Source organism: Podarcis cretensis (genome assembly GCF_951804945.1).
Source record: "Podarcis cretensis genome assembly, chromosome: 10".
Taxonomy (NCBI): Eukaryota; Metazoa; Chordata; class Lepidosauria; order Squamata; family Lacertidae; genus Podarcis; species Podarcis cretensis.
Genome location: NC_137179.1, coordinates 52,399,141 through 52,413,614, shown reverse-complemented (window position 1 = coordinate 52,413,614; position 14,474 = coordinate 52,399,141). Strand labels below are relative to the sequence as shown.

Below are 14,474 nucleotides of genomic sequence, written 5' to 3'. Positions count from 1 at the left end.
GTACTGAAATTCTCACCCTGGGCCAGCAGGGGGATACTGTAGATAGTTCAGGTCCACATATGCGAATAAGGGATCGAAAGTGAAGTTCAGTGATTGGATAGTTACAGAAAATGGTTACTGTTGCGTTCTAGTGGAGCTCTATATAAGCAGGCTGGCTGAACCCTTCAGTTCAGTTCTGTTCTGACCTGTGAATAAACAAGAGCTGTTTGGAGAATCTGTGGGTCGTCTGATATGTTCACTCACAACTTAACACCAACACTCAGGAAACGGGTGGACTGTGAACCTGCACCATTCCATTTCTTTCTGTGTTTGAATAAGATAAAACACAACAAGGAAAGTGCATAGTTCTTTGGATCAGATTATACCTTTCAATGCAATTTGCCTTCCTGACCTCTTTGGGTTGAGCTTTTCATTCATTTATAATGTCCAAAACTGAAATGCAGAAACAGTTGTGCACTACTATCATGTTTTCAAGGTCCAGATATCACATTGCAATCTACGGCTGTATATACGCTACAGCTTTAAAGCACATTTGAAGCACATTCTTTCCCTCAAAGAATTCTGGGCACTGCAGTTTGTGAAGAGCTACTAAAGATTGTAACTCTGTAAGGGGGTAAACTACAATTCTTTGAGGGAAAGAATGTGCTTTGAAGGTCTAGTGTGTACACAGCTATTGTGTGTTTCCTTCTCCCTTTGGAAATGGGGGGGGGGGTGAAGCGGGAATTATGACTGCAGATGGAGAATCATGCCAAACATATAAAATATTAAATCATTAAGCTCACTTCGTGCTCATGAGATATATCACATTACAGTGGTACCTCGGGTTAAGTACTTAATTCGTTCTGGAGATCTGTTCTTAATCTGAAACTGTTCTTAACCTGAAGCACCACTTTAGCTAATGGGGCCTCCCACTGCTGCCGTGCCACTGCCGCACGATTTCTGTTCTCATCCTGAAGCAAAGTTCTTAACCTGAGGTACTATTTCTGGATTAGCGGAGTCTGTAACCTGAAGCGTATGTAACCTGAGGTACCACTGTACAGTGAGTTTTCAGGTTCCCCACCCACCAAAAAACTGTGTTAAGTTGTGGGTTGACATAGCAGACGACACAGGGATTTCTCCCAAGCAGCTCTTTATTTTGTAAGCTGGAACAGAACTAAGCTGAGGAGCTCAGTCAGCCTGCTTATATAGAGCTCCAGAACAATGTAACTGTTGCCATTTTCTAAAACTATCCAATCACTGAACGTCACTTTTCGATCCTTCATTTGCATACAAAACTATCCAATCACTGAGCGTCACTTTTCGATCCTTCATTTGCATCCCCCTGCTGGCCCAGGGTGAGAAACCTCAGTACATAACACCCCTCCCCACCGAGATAAGGCATTAGTTACAATCGTAATGGTTTCCTTATATACAGCACTACACGTAATGGTTCAATTAGGCACAAAAGCATATCGGTTACATTTCCCATACTTAGACCAACAGTGATACATGTCCAACAACATAGTCCTTTAAATAAGTTGGGCGCTTGGAAACTCTGCCAGACCGCCGGGGACTGGTAGCCAAGTTCGGGGGGCCACACAATTCTTGCTGAGGCTGTGGTGCGACCCTAGGTGGCGTTGAAACCAAATCCCCTGGATACGCTGCTGTGGGTGGAGCCTCCGCAAGTGGAGTGGTCTGAGCCTGTGGTAAGTCTGGCAGACCCTCTGAAGCGGCTTGGTTTGGCTCCACGCTGGCAGTTTGCGAGGGAGGTGTAGGTGGAGCCTCGCCATCTGTAAGTGTCTCTTCTGGAGCCACGAGCGCAGTTGGGGGCACCACGGTAGTGTCCAAGTCCCCAACCCTGCGCCTAAGCTGGTCTATGTGCCGGCACCACAAGCGTCCATCTTCGAGTGCCACCTGGTACGAGCGAGGTCCAGTGACTCCCACTACTGTGGCTGGCACTCAAGGAATGTCCCCCACATAGTTCCGGGCAAAGACCTGGTTTCCTGGAACAAATGACCTGGGGGTTCGGCCACGGCAAAGTCCGGGTGCAGCCGGTCGAGCGGGGACCTGAGGCGGCGGCCCATAAGCAGTTCAGCAGGACTCCGCCCTGTGGCCGCATGAGGGGTGATGTGTTGCACGAACAAGTATTCAGCGAGCCGCTCATGCCAGTCTCCCCGGTCCAGGCACGCCAGTGCCTCTTTTGCCGAGCGCACCATTCTCTCCGCTTGCCCATTGCTGGATGGGTGAAATGGTGCCGTTAGGGCATGGCGGATGTCCAGTCGCAAAAGATACCGCTCAAAAGTGCCTGACATGAACTGCAGTCCGTTGTCGGAGACAAGGACATCAGGACACCCATGCGTCGCAAACAAGCCTTGCAGCACCCGGATGACGGCCTCGGTAGTGGTGGAGGGCATCAGGGCCACCTCCAGCCATTTGGAATAGGCGTCCACCACTACCATAAAGGGCCGGCCGTGAAAGGGGCCGGCCAGATCGATGTGCACCCTCGACCAGGGTATCTTTGGCATCTCCCAGGTGTGTCCTTTAGCTGTCGGTGGTGCAGGCCTCGATTCGTGGCACACTTGACAGGCGGACACCCAGGCAGTGATGGCATCGTCCATGTTAGGCCACCAGACGTAACACCGAGCCAGCGCCTTCATTTTGACAATTCCCGGGTGGCCAACGTGTAGAGCCTCCAGGACGCGTTGACGGAGTCTTTGGGGAATCACGACGCGGTCTCCCCACAGCAGACAGCCGCGATGAGCCGAGAGTTCATGTTGTCTGGTTGCGAAGGGCTGGAACTCCGATGCAAAAGGCCCCTGTGGCCACCCCCTCTACACCCAGTTGAGCACACGGCTGATGGTGCGATCCTGGGCAGATGCGGAGGCCACAGTGGCAGCCGATACAGGTGCTGCCGGAAGATCCTAAATCAGGAGGAGCGATGAAGCTGGAGCCGGGTCTTCCACAAACGCTGGAAGAGGGCAACGGCTGAGGGCGTCAGCATGGCCCATCGATTTCCCCGGGCGGTGGACAAGCCGGTAGTGGTAGGCAGCCAGGAAAACAGTCCATCGCCGCATGTGCGGCGAGAGGACCGGTGGAGTTGGACGATCACCAGCGAGGAGGCCCAGGAGCAGCTTGTGGTCGGTGATGAGGTCAAAAGTCCTGCCATAGAGGTATTCATGGAACCTCTTCACTCCAGCCACAAGTGCCAGTGCCTCCTTGTCGAGCTGGCTATAATTCCGTTCCGTCGGAGATAGCGTCCTGGAAAAGTAGGTGAGCGGTGCTTCTCTTCCGTCTGGAAAATGGTGACTAAGGACAGCGCCGATGCCAAAAGGTGAGGCGTCGCAGGCAAGGACCAGCGGCCTGGATTCACTGTACTGCACCAGCACACTGTCCGATGAAAGGAGAGCCTTGACCGCATTGAAGGCCGCCGTCTCCCGATGACCCCAGGACAAAGGCGTCTTTGTGCTGAGGAGTCGGTGAAGAGGCTCAGCCACTGTGGCTTTGTGGGGAAGGAACACGTTATAAAAGTTCAGCAGCCCCAGGAACGCCTGCAACTCCGTCTTGTTCTTTGGGATGGGGGCCTGCTGGATAGCGCAGATCTTGGATGTGGTCAGGTGAAGGCCAGAGGCATCGATAAGATAGCCCAGGAACTCTACCTGTGGAACGGCGATCTGGCACTTCTCCCTCTTTACCTTTTACCTTTACCTTTACTCTTGGAATCTGGTCAGCACGGCACGGAGGCGCTCGAACAGCTGCTGGTGTGAGTCTGTGGACACCAAGACGTCATCAAAATATGGTACCACGCCCAGAAGCCCTTGCAGGAGACGCTCCATAAGGCTTTGGAAGATGCCAGGAGCCACACTCACCCCGAACTGCAACCGGCGGCAACGGAATGCCCCTTGGTGGGTGACGATCGTCTGAGCTTCAGCAGTGGCATCATCGATGGGCAGTTGTTGATAGGCTTGGGCAAGGTCCAGCTTAACGAAGACCTTACCCTCACCCAGGGAATGCAGCAGGTGTTGGACAACAGGAACCGGATAAGCGTGCTGCTGAAGAAGAAGAAGAAGAAGAAGAGTTTGGATTTGATATCCCGCTTTATCACTATCCAAAGGAGTCTCAAAGCGGCTAACAATCTCCTTTTCCCTTCCTCCCCCACAACAAACACTCTGTGAGGTGAGTGGGGCTGAGAGACTTCAGAGAAGTGTGACTAGCCCAAGGTCACCCAGCAGCTGCATGTGGAGGAGTGGAGATGCGAACCCGGTTCCCCAGATTACAAGACTACTACTCTTAACCTCTACACCACACTGCTGAAGTGCCTTGTTGATCGTGCACTTGTAGTCAGCACAGATTCTCACCAACCCGTCTGGCTTGACAGGCGTGACAATGTGGGAAACGTTTCCCACTTGGCATGGTCAACCGGCTCCAAAACTCCTTGGGCGATCAGCTTGTCCAGTTGTTCGTCCACCTTAGCCTTAAGAGCAAAGGGAACCCGGCGTGGCTTTAGCTTGATGGGGGCGACTTGTGGATCAAGGTTAAAGGAGATGGGCGTACCTGTATATTGCCCCAAAGTGCCGTCAAAAACCTCGGCAAAGTCTTTGACCAGACCCTCAGTCTCTGCGTTAGAGATGCAGTTGATGCCGGTGACTTCCAGGCCGAGGGCATCAAACCAGTCTAGCCCTAGGAGGCTTGGCCACTGACCTTCGACCACCAGCAGCTGGAGCAGGCCTGAAAAATCCTTGAAGGCAATCCGGAACCAGCCAACGCCTACCACGGGAATGTCGTTTCCCTAGTAGTCTCTCAGGTGTACACGGGAATGGTTGCCTCCGCAGCCGTCACATTCCGGTTGGCCCTTGGACTTCTGTTGGAACTTCCTGCGCTCCCGCTTTGTCTGGTGCACGTCATCGTCTTCACTGGAGGATGCCTCATCACTGCTGGCCTCTTCGTGATGCACTGGAACTGGCTTCCTAGCAAGACGCGGGCTGCTGGACTTGCGGATCTTCTGGGCGGAGCGTTCAGCAGCTTCTGAGGTCACAGCCTCCTCAGTGGCTTTCTGTAGCATGAGGTCTGGCTTGGCAAGGAGACGCCATTGCAGATGGATGTCCTGGACCCCGCAGACGATTCGATCCATCAGGGCATCGTCTAAGTCTCGGAACTCACAGTGCATTGCAGCCTGTCTGAGGGCAGTGGTGTAGTTGTTGATTGATTCCCCCTCTGCCTGGTTCCGGTGGTAAAACGCATGGCGGGCAGCAATCTTGGACGGCTTTGGTGCGTAGTGGTTGTGGAGCTTCTCTTGGATCGTGTCCCACGGTGTTGCCTGGACTGCTTCAGGCGCAACCAATGCTCGGGCCGTCTCAAACACCTCAGGCCCACAGAGGCTGAGGAATAGGCCCCGCTTCCGTTCCTTTGATACTGCTGTCAGCTCATTGGCATGGAGGTAGCAGTCGAACCGAGCGAGGTAGGAGTCCCATGATTCAGAGGCTGGCGCAAATGGTGGTAGAGGCACAAGTGAAGCCATGATTCCGATGCCGGGCAATGGATGGAACACAGTGCTCTAGCCAGAACAGTCAGCTCTGAATTGGTTCTGTCCAGTGATTTCGCTCAGAGATTTTGCTCTGTGATTCAGCTCTGTGATTCAGCTCAGTTCAGAGGATGGCTGCATCTGGCTGTGCTCTGATGTCGATCGATCCCATCCTCGTCGCCAGTGTTAAGTTGTGGGTTGACATAGAAGACACAGCGATTTCTCCCAAGCAGCTCTTTATTTTGTAAGCTGGAACAGAACTAAGCTGAGGAGCTCAGTCAGCCTGAGCTCCAGAACAATGTAACTGTTGCCATTTTCTAAAACTATCCAATCACTGAGTGTCACTTTTCGATCCTTCATTTGCATAACTATCTACAGTATCCCCCTGCTGGCCCAGGGTGAGAAACCTCAGTACATAACAAACTGGATATAAGGGTCAAGCCAGACTTAACATTTGACTCATAGAGTTGCGTCAAGAATGCACATGCAAACTTCCATAACGATATATCAATTTTTTAAAGCTGATTTTCATTTTTTCCTTCTCCCATTGAGAAATGTGTGCTGGGACTATGACCACAGACCCTTCCAAATATGCAATGTTCAATGAAGTTATCCCATTTTTTAAATGAGCCAAAATACACGGGTCTATTAGACCAAAGACCTCGCATAACTTACACCACAGAACATATGGGCTTTTGCCACTGTTGATCAACCTTTTGCCCCATTGTGGTGTTTTGCTTCAGAACGTCTGCCTCAGTTTTTGGCTCTGATCCCAAGACACTGTTTTTTAAGAGAACTAAGTGAAGCAGAGTCTGTTCAGACTCTGGGAGCCTGGAAGAACTCTAGAAGGCCTCTTGCTTAATTTGGATGGACATTCGATATCCCCTAAAGGGGGAAAGGAACAATGTTTGCTAGAGGAAAAATAACAAAACCAAGGTCCTTAGAAGTTTACAATTACATTAGAACAGTGGTGGTTGTTCATTTGTATTGTAATAAAAAATGGGGTTATCAACCAGTTAAAAATATTTTGTCCAGTTGTCCAAAAATTGATGAGTTAAAAAAAAGTTTGCCTACTGCATTGAATTCAGACTTACTCCTAGGTAAATACATACTACAGCATTAATATAGATAATATTTTTTAGGAAACTTAACCAGGCAATTTTTCTCAGTTAAGCTCAAGGGAAATATTTCTCTAATTTGGATTTTCACTGACTTTTTAAAAGCAGGAAATAGTGAATTTAAAATTCCTGAAGCTACATGGGGCACTTCTAGGTGGCTGTTCACTCTGGAGTCTGTGGTTTGCATGCATTGCAAGTTTGGAACAGTTTCCACATGACATTGTCTTAATCTGAAAGCTTACCCATATTATTTCCCCATTTAATCCAAATTTACAATTTCTGTGGAAAAGCTAGTAAGTAGCAAAACAAAACATAAATGGTAAATCTGGAATTAATTGGGGTAGGGGAGTAAGGTTGGCATTTGTATTGGGTTGATGCTATGTGGATGCTGCACCAAGTACAGAAGAAGCTGCCATGTGGAGCCACCCACAATGAATAGGTTAGAATAGTTTCTCCCTTGTGTGCAGTGATTATCAACCACAAAATGTATCACAAGAACTTTACTTCATAGTTTGGCTAAGTAGCCAGGATGTTTCAATAGGAAGAGCTGTTGACTACTTCATCGTTAGGATAAAAATAGGCTCTGCGATATCTGGGATTTTTCAGTGTAATTATGGTAACATAAACATAGTCCTTCTAGGAACAGAATGATTGCTAGCAGATGTATGTAGCCATATAAACAAGATTACCAAAGGAATATTTATTGTTTCAGCATGCAGGAATATGAAGAGAGAGTATCAGAGATTCTGTAAAATTTCACAACGCTCTAGATTTTTTTACTTATCAGCTGCACCTTCATTGATAAACTTGTAATGGTTTCATATTATATTGCACAATTTTTTGGCCGTTGGTTGGATCCAACCTTAGCCATGCTTAGAGTTGATCCGTTGAAATCAGTGTGACTTAAGTTAGTAATGATGACTAACGTTCAGTTGTTGATTTCACTAAGTGTAAGCATGACTAAGGCTGCAGTCCTAACCCCACTTAACTAGGACTGGGAGTACACCCCATTGAATTCAATAGGACTTAATTCCAAGTAGACATGTCTAGGATTGTGCTGTAAGTCTGTATCCAGCCCAGTATGCTTTGCATCCATTATTTCAGTGGATATTTTCTGATTCTTGCATCTCCTTCCTCTAAAATACGATGCCCTTGTAACAGCCAGTGTGGTGTACCAATTCAGTGTACTGAATGTTAGACTAGGACCTGGGAGACCATGGTTCAAATGACCAGTCAGCAAGGAAGTTCACTGGGTGACTTTGTCAGCAACTGCTTCCCAGCATAAATTACTTCACAGGGTTGTTGTGAGGATTAAATCAGGAGGGGAAGAACCATGTATGCCATCTTGAGCATCTGGGAGAAAAAGGTGTGTGTGCAGTGTGTGTGAAATGGAAACAGCACTGTGGAGATTGGAAGAGACAAAAACAAAACCAGCTGAGTTTCCTACCACAGTTAGCTGCAACAGGTTTAGCTTTGGAGGGGCTGAACACATGCTTACTGTAAGAATGTATGTTGTATGTCAGGGCTAGGGAGCCTATGGTCCTCCAAAATGTTGCTGGACTACAATTCCCATCATCCCAACCATTGGTGATATTGGCTGAGGCTGATGGGAACTGGAGTCTAGCAACCTCTAGAGCGGTGTTTCCCAAACTTGGAGATCCAACTGTTTTTGAGCTACAATTCCCACCATCCCTGACTACTGGTCCTGCTAGCTAAGGATGATGGGAGTTGTAGTCCAAAAACAGTTGGAGACCCAAGTTTGGGAAACCCTGCTCTAGAGGAATACAGGTTCCTCAGCCCTGTGCTTACTTCCTACTTGGATAATTAAAACAGATTATACAAAAGTACAGTGGTACCTCTGGTTACGAACTTAATTCGTTCTGGAGGTCCGTTCTTAACCTGAAACTGCTCTTAACCTGAGGTACCAATTTAGCTAATGGGGCCTCCCGTTGCCGCCGTGCTGCCAGTGCACAATTTCTGTTCTCATCCTGAGGTAAAGTTCTTAACCTGAGGTACTACTTCCGGGTTAGCAGAGTCTGTAACCCGAGGTGTTTGTAACCCAAGTTGCCACTGTATTCTAATTCTCTGGTATAAGCAAAACCCTGTAGTGCTGGTGTTGTCCCTGGGATTTCTCAGTCCTCAAAACAGGGAGTGCCTAATAATACTTTTCCAAAGAAAAGGAATACATCCAATTACTATTGTTATCATTAGATTAAAAAATCAGATGTAACTGTGCTCAGATAACTTAATCAGACACACCTTCTATCTCCCTGCAGTTCACAAACTATAAATCAAGCAGGGGAACTTGAACCTTAATCTAGCAAAGGAGTAAGACTAGTGGCGCAACAGGAGATCAGTACATGACTCTTTTTATCCCCTGGGAGATCCTATCTGTAAAAGTAATCTTTTAACCTGCTTTCAATGGAACCCGCAGTGTCATTGTATATTGGGGGTCATAGGTTAACCTTGGATTCTTATTTATAGGGATGGATTTCACCGACTACAAAAGCATCACTTACTTGTGGGGAAGCACTGCCTGCACATGAATTTTGCCCCTGAGACTCCCAACTCACATCCAGCCAGATGACAGTAACTGAACTTTCCCCTCTATCAATCTGTTTGCTGAAAGAAAAACCCAAGAAGGTTCTTCAAACTGCTTTTGAAAATGGAAAAAGCTGTGTGAATGTCACACTTACTTTTGACTGCTGAGTATTACCCACGCAGCTCATTTTTATCTGTGATCTGTGCCACTGTTGTTTTAAATTGTGTTTTTAATGCTGTGTATTCTACCTTATTGGTTATTGTGGAAGGAAAGAGCAGGGTGGAAAACCATACAAATAAAAAAAAATATGCCTGCCTGCTGATAGCCTTGGTGTTCCAACAACGCGTTTCATTCAGTGATGGTTGGAGAAGATGACTTACCTAGATTCCTCTCCTGAAAAGGGGGCTTCAGACAGGAGCAGAAGAAAAAAATTAATAGAGAGCTGTGATTTTGGACTGTGATCTAAAAGCACTGGGGGGGGGGGGAGGTGGCAATACCCCTAAATATATGATATGGGAGCTGTGAACTTTGCCTGTTAGAATGGTTAAGCTCAGTGCTATTTTTCTAGAAAAAGAGGGGCCAGGACTCACAATGAACACCTCCTTGTTCTCTTATAATAGCAATGGCACCCACCTGAGAGATGCTGGAACTGAGTTCCAGTGAATTCTGGCTGGGGGGGGGGAGCCCTGATTAAGCTATGCCTCCACCTATGAACAACCTGTGTCAATAAAGCAATAAGACTTCAGTTGACCTCCTACCAAAGGACATCAAACCTGGATAAGTGCTGCATGGACCACCAGAACGCTTAACCCACAGAGGAAGGATGTGCATAACAATGGCATACACTTCCATAGACCAGAATTTATTTCATCACATGCATGGAGGGTTCTCCTAAGTTGGCAGGTGTATATGTAAAGAAACGGGTGGAAGGGAAGAAAGAAATGTAAGCAGTTAAGTCAGAGTTGAGGGAAATGCCAAAAAATAATAATACAGATCATGTCAATTACATTGCAGTTTAAATGTATGTAAAATCATAGAATCATAGAATCATAGAGTTGGAAGAGACCACAAGGGCCATCGAGTCCAACCCCCTGCCAAGCAGGAAACACCATCAGAGCACTCCTGACCTATGGTTGTCAAGCCTCTGCTTAAAGACCTCCAAAGAAGGAGACTCCACCACACTCCTTGGCAGCAAATTCCACTGTCGATCAGCTCTTACTGTCAGGAAGTTCTTCCTAATGTTTAGGTGGAATCTTTTTTCTTGTAGTTTGGAACCATTGCTCCGTGTCCGCTTCGCTGGAGCAGCAGAAAACAACCTTTCTCCCTCCTCTATGTGACATCCTTTTATATATTTGAACATGGCTATCATATCACCCCTTAACCTGCTCTTCTCCAGGCTAAACATGCCCAGCTCCCTTAGCCGTTCCTCATAAGGCATCGTTTCCAGGCCTTTGACCATTTTGGTTGCCCTCCTCTGGACACGTTCCAGTTTGTCAAAAGGGGGGAGGGGTAAAGGAAAGTGCACATCCGGTCATTAGTAAGCTGATTAACACCTGCTGTGTTGAAAACTGGTCCGCCTGCTCTTGTTCGGGCATGTTTAAAGGCAATCCAGGGCTTGACCTAAATGTAAAAAGTGTGTTGGCTCACCTAGATCAGTCTCTGTATTTGTGACTTCTTCTTCTGTTGGGAAACAAAATCTCCTTTATCTCCTTGTAACTGGCTCAACAAGGTATTCTAAGCTGCATCTGCCTGCGCTTCTTGCCAAATTAAACGAATTGGCAGAGTGGTCCAAATCCTTGCCAAGGTGGGGCAGAGTGGCAGATCAGCTGCTGCATCTGAAGCTCTGCCAGATTACGCCAGCCAGGAAAGATGGTAGGGGAGCCCTTTTTTTAAAAAAGTTTTTATTCATTTACTTATTTTGCTGTGCCGGCTCTGAGTTGGCATAGCTGAGGAGCCTGGGTTAGGTTTCTCTCTGGTGTATGGTGCGGTTGGCTGGCTCTGCTTACACATACCCCATAACCCCATTTCGGGCCCTACATTGGCTACTGACTGTCTTTAAGGACCGGTGTTATATGGTCTCGGCAGCTGCTCCCAGTCACCAGTCTAGTTGCTGCATTGTGGATCAGTTTTAGGTTCTGAGTCACTTTCAAATGTAGCCCCACATAGAGCGCATTGTCGTAGTCCAAGCAGGAGATAATGTAGCACTCTGGCAAGACAGTGTGCAGGCAAGTAGGGTCTCAGCCAGAGCTGCCTTTTAAATATATGGTGTGAATGTGACCTAATGTACATCCCACCTTCCAATATATAATCCATACCAAGGCAGCTTACAAGGAACATTAAACTAACTTATCAAAGTCACCCTTTTAAAAGCCCACCAGGACCATTCTCTTGGGGCAATTGGTGGCCGTCTCCTTACTTGCTCTGCTCTAAGGAGGAGACTGAGAGCCTCATTTGATGGGTGGAAATCAGCAGGGCTCTTGGCTGTGGCCATTGGTGCCAGACACAGGGACCCGAAAGCACAGGGCAGTTCCCCTGTTCGCATTCCCACTAGGCATAAACTCCTTATTTATCAGCCATTACCATGTCCCTCCCACCCACTCAAACAACCACCTGTCTCAAACTGGATTTATGGCAGATTAGCTGCACTGTTCAGTGTTTGCGACCCAAATAAATGCAAGGTGTTCTTGCATCTTCTCCCACCCTCCTCCAAACTTTCCTGTCTAAGCTGCCACCTCAAGTATTTTCCTCTTTTCCTTTCTATCTGTTCAAAACATTGTTCCTTCCATTCCCAAGACCCTCTTCTTCTCTGCTAGCTATGCATAGATAGACCCATTCTAAGAATCCTCCCTGTGTCTGTCTCTTTCCATTCACATTATCTTTTCCCATCTCCAGAGACAGGGAAGTGCAAAGGAGGGTGAAAGCAGAGTTGCCTCTTTTCAAGTTTATGTGTATGTCATAAACTACGCCCTACAGTGTCTCTGCTTAGCTGCCAAACTAAACAGACATTTGCAATGGATAGTGTGCTTATAACAATGGCAAAGTCACGGAGAATGAGAGAGAGTAGATTCATATAAACAAAAGGACAGGAAAGTTTATTGCTGGCTAGTATGCTTCATTTGCAAGTTTGAGATATTTATCAGTGTACATAATTACACGGAAAACAAGTTCTTTTTCCATTTCCGGCTGCCACCTAGTGTTTGAATGTAGAAGAGTTTTGTAGTACAGTCAAGTATTATTTTCATGCTCCTCCAGAAACCTGATAATTCAGCATTCATCCTGGTTTGTTTGCAAGTAGATTAGATGATGCGGACTATTTAATGAGCATTGCTTCTGATTTGTTTGTGGGGAGGCTAGATGATGTTGCATCAAACCAAGTGTCATCCCACACTTTCCAGTATGTTTTCCTGTTGCTTTCCTTAACACAAAAAGTCCAAGCAACTATAATTGTGCCATCAGAATTTGTGGTTATGTGAATGAATCCCACCTGAGAACAGCAAAAGTCTGGAAGCATCCTGTAAACAGCCGTTATTGAGCATCGATTCCAATTTACTTATGGGACAGTTATACAACAACGAATATTTATCCTGCATTCATCCTAATTTGCATGCAGGTTGTTTACATGTCTCTCTGCTCTTCCAAACCATCTCCATTTTCAGATAGGATTTACTCATTCACTGGCAAATTCAAGTTGCTTGTTGTCATGTAACTGTCCAATAAACAAATCAGAATGACTTACTCAATAAAGAACCAAGATATTCTAAGCACCATGTGTAAATTCAAGCAGATCAGAATGGATGCTGAATAGATATGTTGCCTGGAGGAACCCTCTGCCAATTTCATAACATCACAAAATTCTTTTTTAAAGTGGATTATTTGTGCCAGGGCAATACCGTTCTTTAATCCATTTGAATTACTTGGGTTGGTGCTTGAAACCCTCCTGACTGCAGGCATCTTCCAGTTGTTTCTGTTAAATCTTCTTTACCATAAAGAGTGAAAATTTCCCCACAATATTTCAGTGGGGGGTAGTAGATTAAAGATGGTGGTGTTAAGACAAATAAAAATGCATAGTATTGGCTAAGCCCATCTTGAATTCTAGGCATAAGCCTTATTACTCTGCCCCTTGCACACTTTATGCATACAGGAATATATTCTCCATATTCTGTCCACGAAAGGGATGTTTAGGCTACATATCCAGTGGTTTAAGAAAAGAAACAAACATGTCAATCAGAAAGCAAACATAAGAAATTACCGTATGCAAATCAAACAAATGCCCAAATCATTTTGCATAATTTATTCTACAATATCAACTATTATACATAATTAATTCTGCTAGAAAGGGACTGGGCAATAAGTTGTTCAGTGCCCTGAATCTTTTCCCCCTACACCAGGCAGGTCCAAAGTCCGGCCTGGAGGCCACTTGCAGCCCCAGGCTGGTTTCAAATGGCCCCCCAGGCAATTTTGAAAAAGCAGTCTCTTGTGGCCCCCGAGTGCCTGCCCACCAAAGCCTTTTTGCGGGCTCACCAGGAGCTCTCCCCTCTGTGCGGGGGATGTGGCTAGCCCCCACGCCATTAGGGAGTCCCCGGCTGCGTCACTCCTTGGGTCGACCAATCTCGTCGGCCGGGGGGGGCGTGGCTAAATAAATAAATACTACAGTTCACTTTTGGGACTTTGATGTGTGATGCTAATTATTTCCCCCAAGAGTTAAATGATAACTAATCAGAGGCAGCTACAGTTGCAAATGGCAACAAAATATCTGTGAAAGAGGAGCAGGTTTACTCAAGTGTGTTGCAGGTAGAAATTATTGGCAAAACCTATTTGGTGTTTCGCAACTTTCTGTCTAGTTGCAGGACTTTAGCCAGACCTAGCAGAGTACACGCAGAATCCACGGAAGCAATTGGTGACTTGGCTGCAGACAGGATAGACAAAGCAGGAACCAGGAACTTGTAGTTAGGTGTTTATTATATACAGTGGACTATTTGCAGGAACACGGGATGCGGGTGGCACTGTGGGTAAAACTTCAGTGCCTAGGGCTTGCCGATCGCATGGTCGGCGGTTCGAATCCCCGCGGCGGGGTGAGCTCCTGTCTTTCGGTCCCAGCTCCTGCCCACCTAGCAGTTCTTGCCCACCTAAGTGCAAGTAGATAAATAGGTACCGCTTTATAGCGGGAAGGTAAACAGCGTTTCCGTGTGCTGCGCTGGTGGTGGCTCGCCAGAGCAGCTTCGTCACGCTGGCCACGTGACCCGGAAGTGTCTCCGGACAGCGCTGGCCCCCAGCCTCTTAAGTGAGATGGGAGCACAACCCTAGAGTCGGACACGAC

At 47.0% G+C, this 14,474-nt stretch overlaps 1 protein-coding gene across 1 annotated transcript in view; it reads left to right on the top strand.

Moving 5' to 3' along the window:
• Window positions 1-10,912: 10,912 nt before the first annotated feature.
• PNPLA8 (patatin like domain 8, phospholipase A2) overlaps window positions 10,913-14,474 on the top strand; it is a 37,847-nt gene continuing 34,285 nt past the window's right edge. The window contains exon 1 of the mRNA XM_079994168.1: window positions 10,913-11,029. The gene's annotated coding sequence lies outside the window, so the exon portion shown is untranslated. The remainder of the gene's footprint in view (window positions 11,030-14,474) is intronic.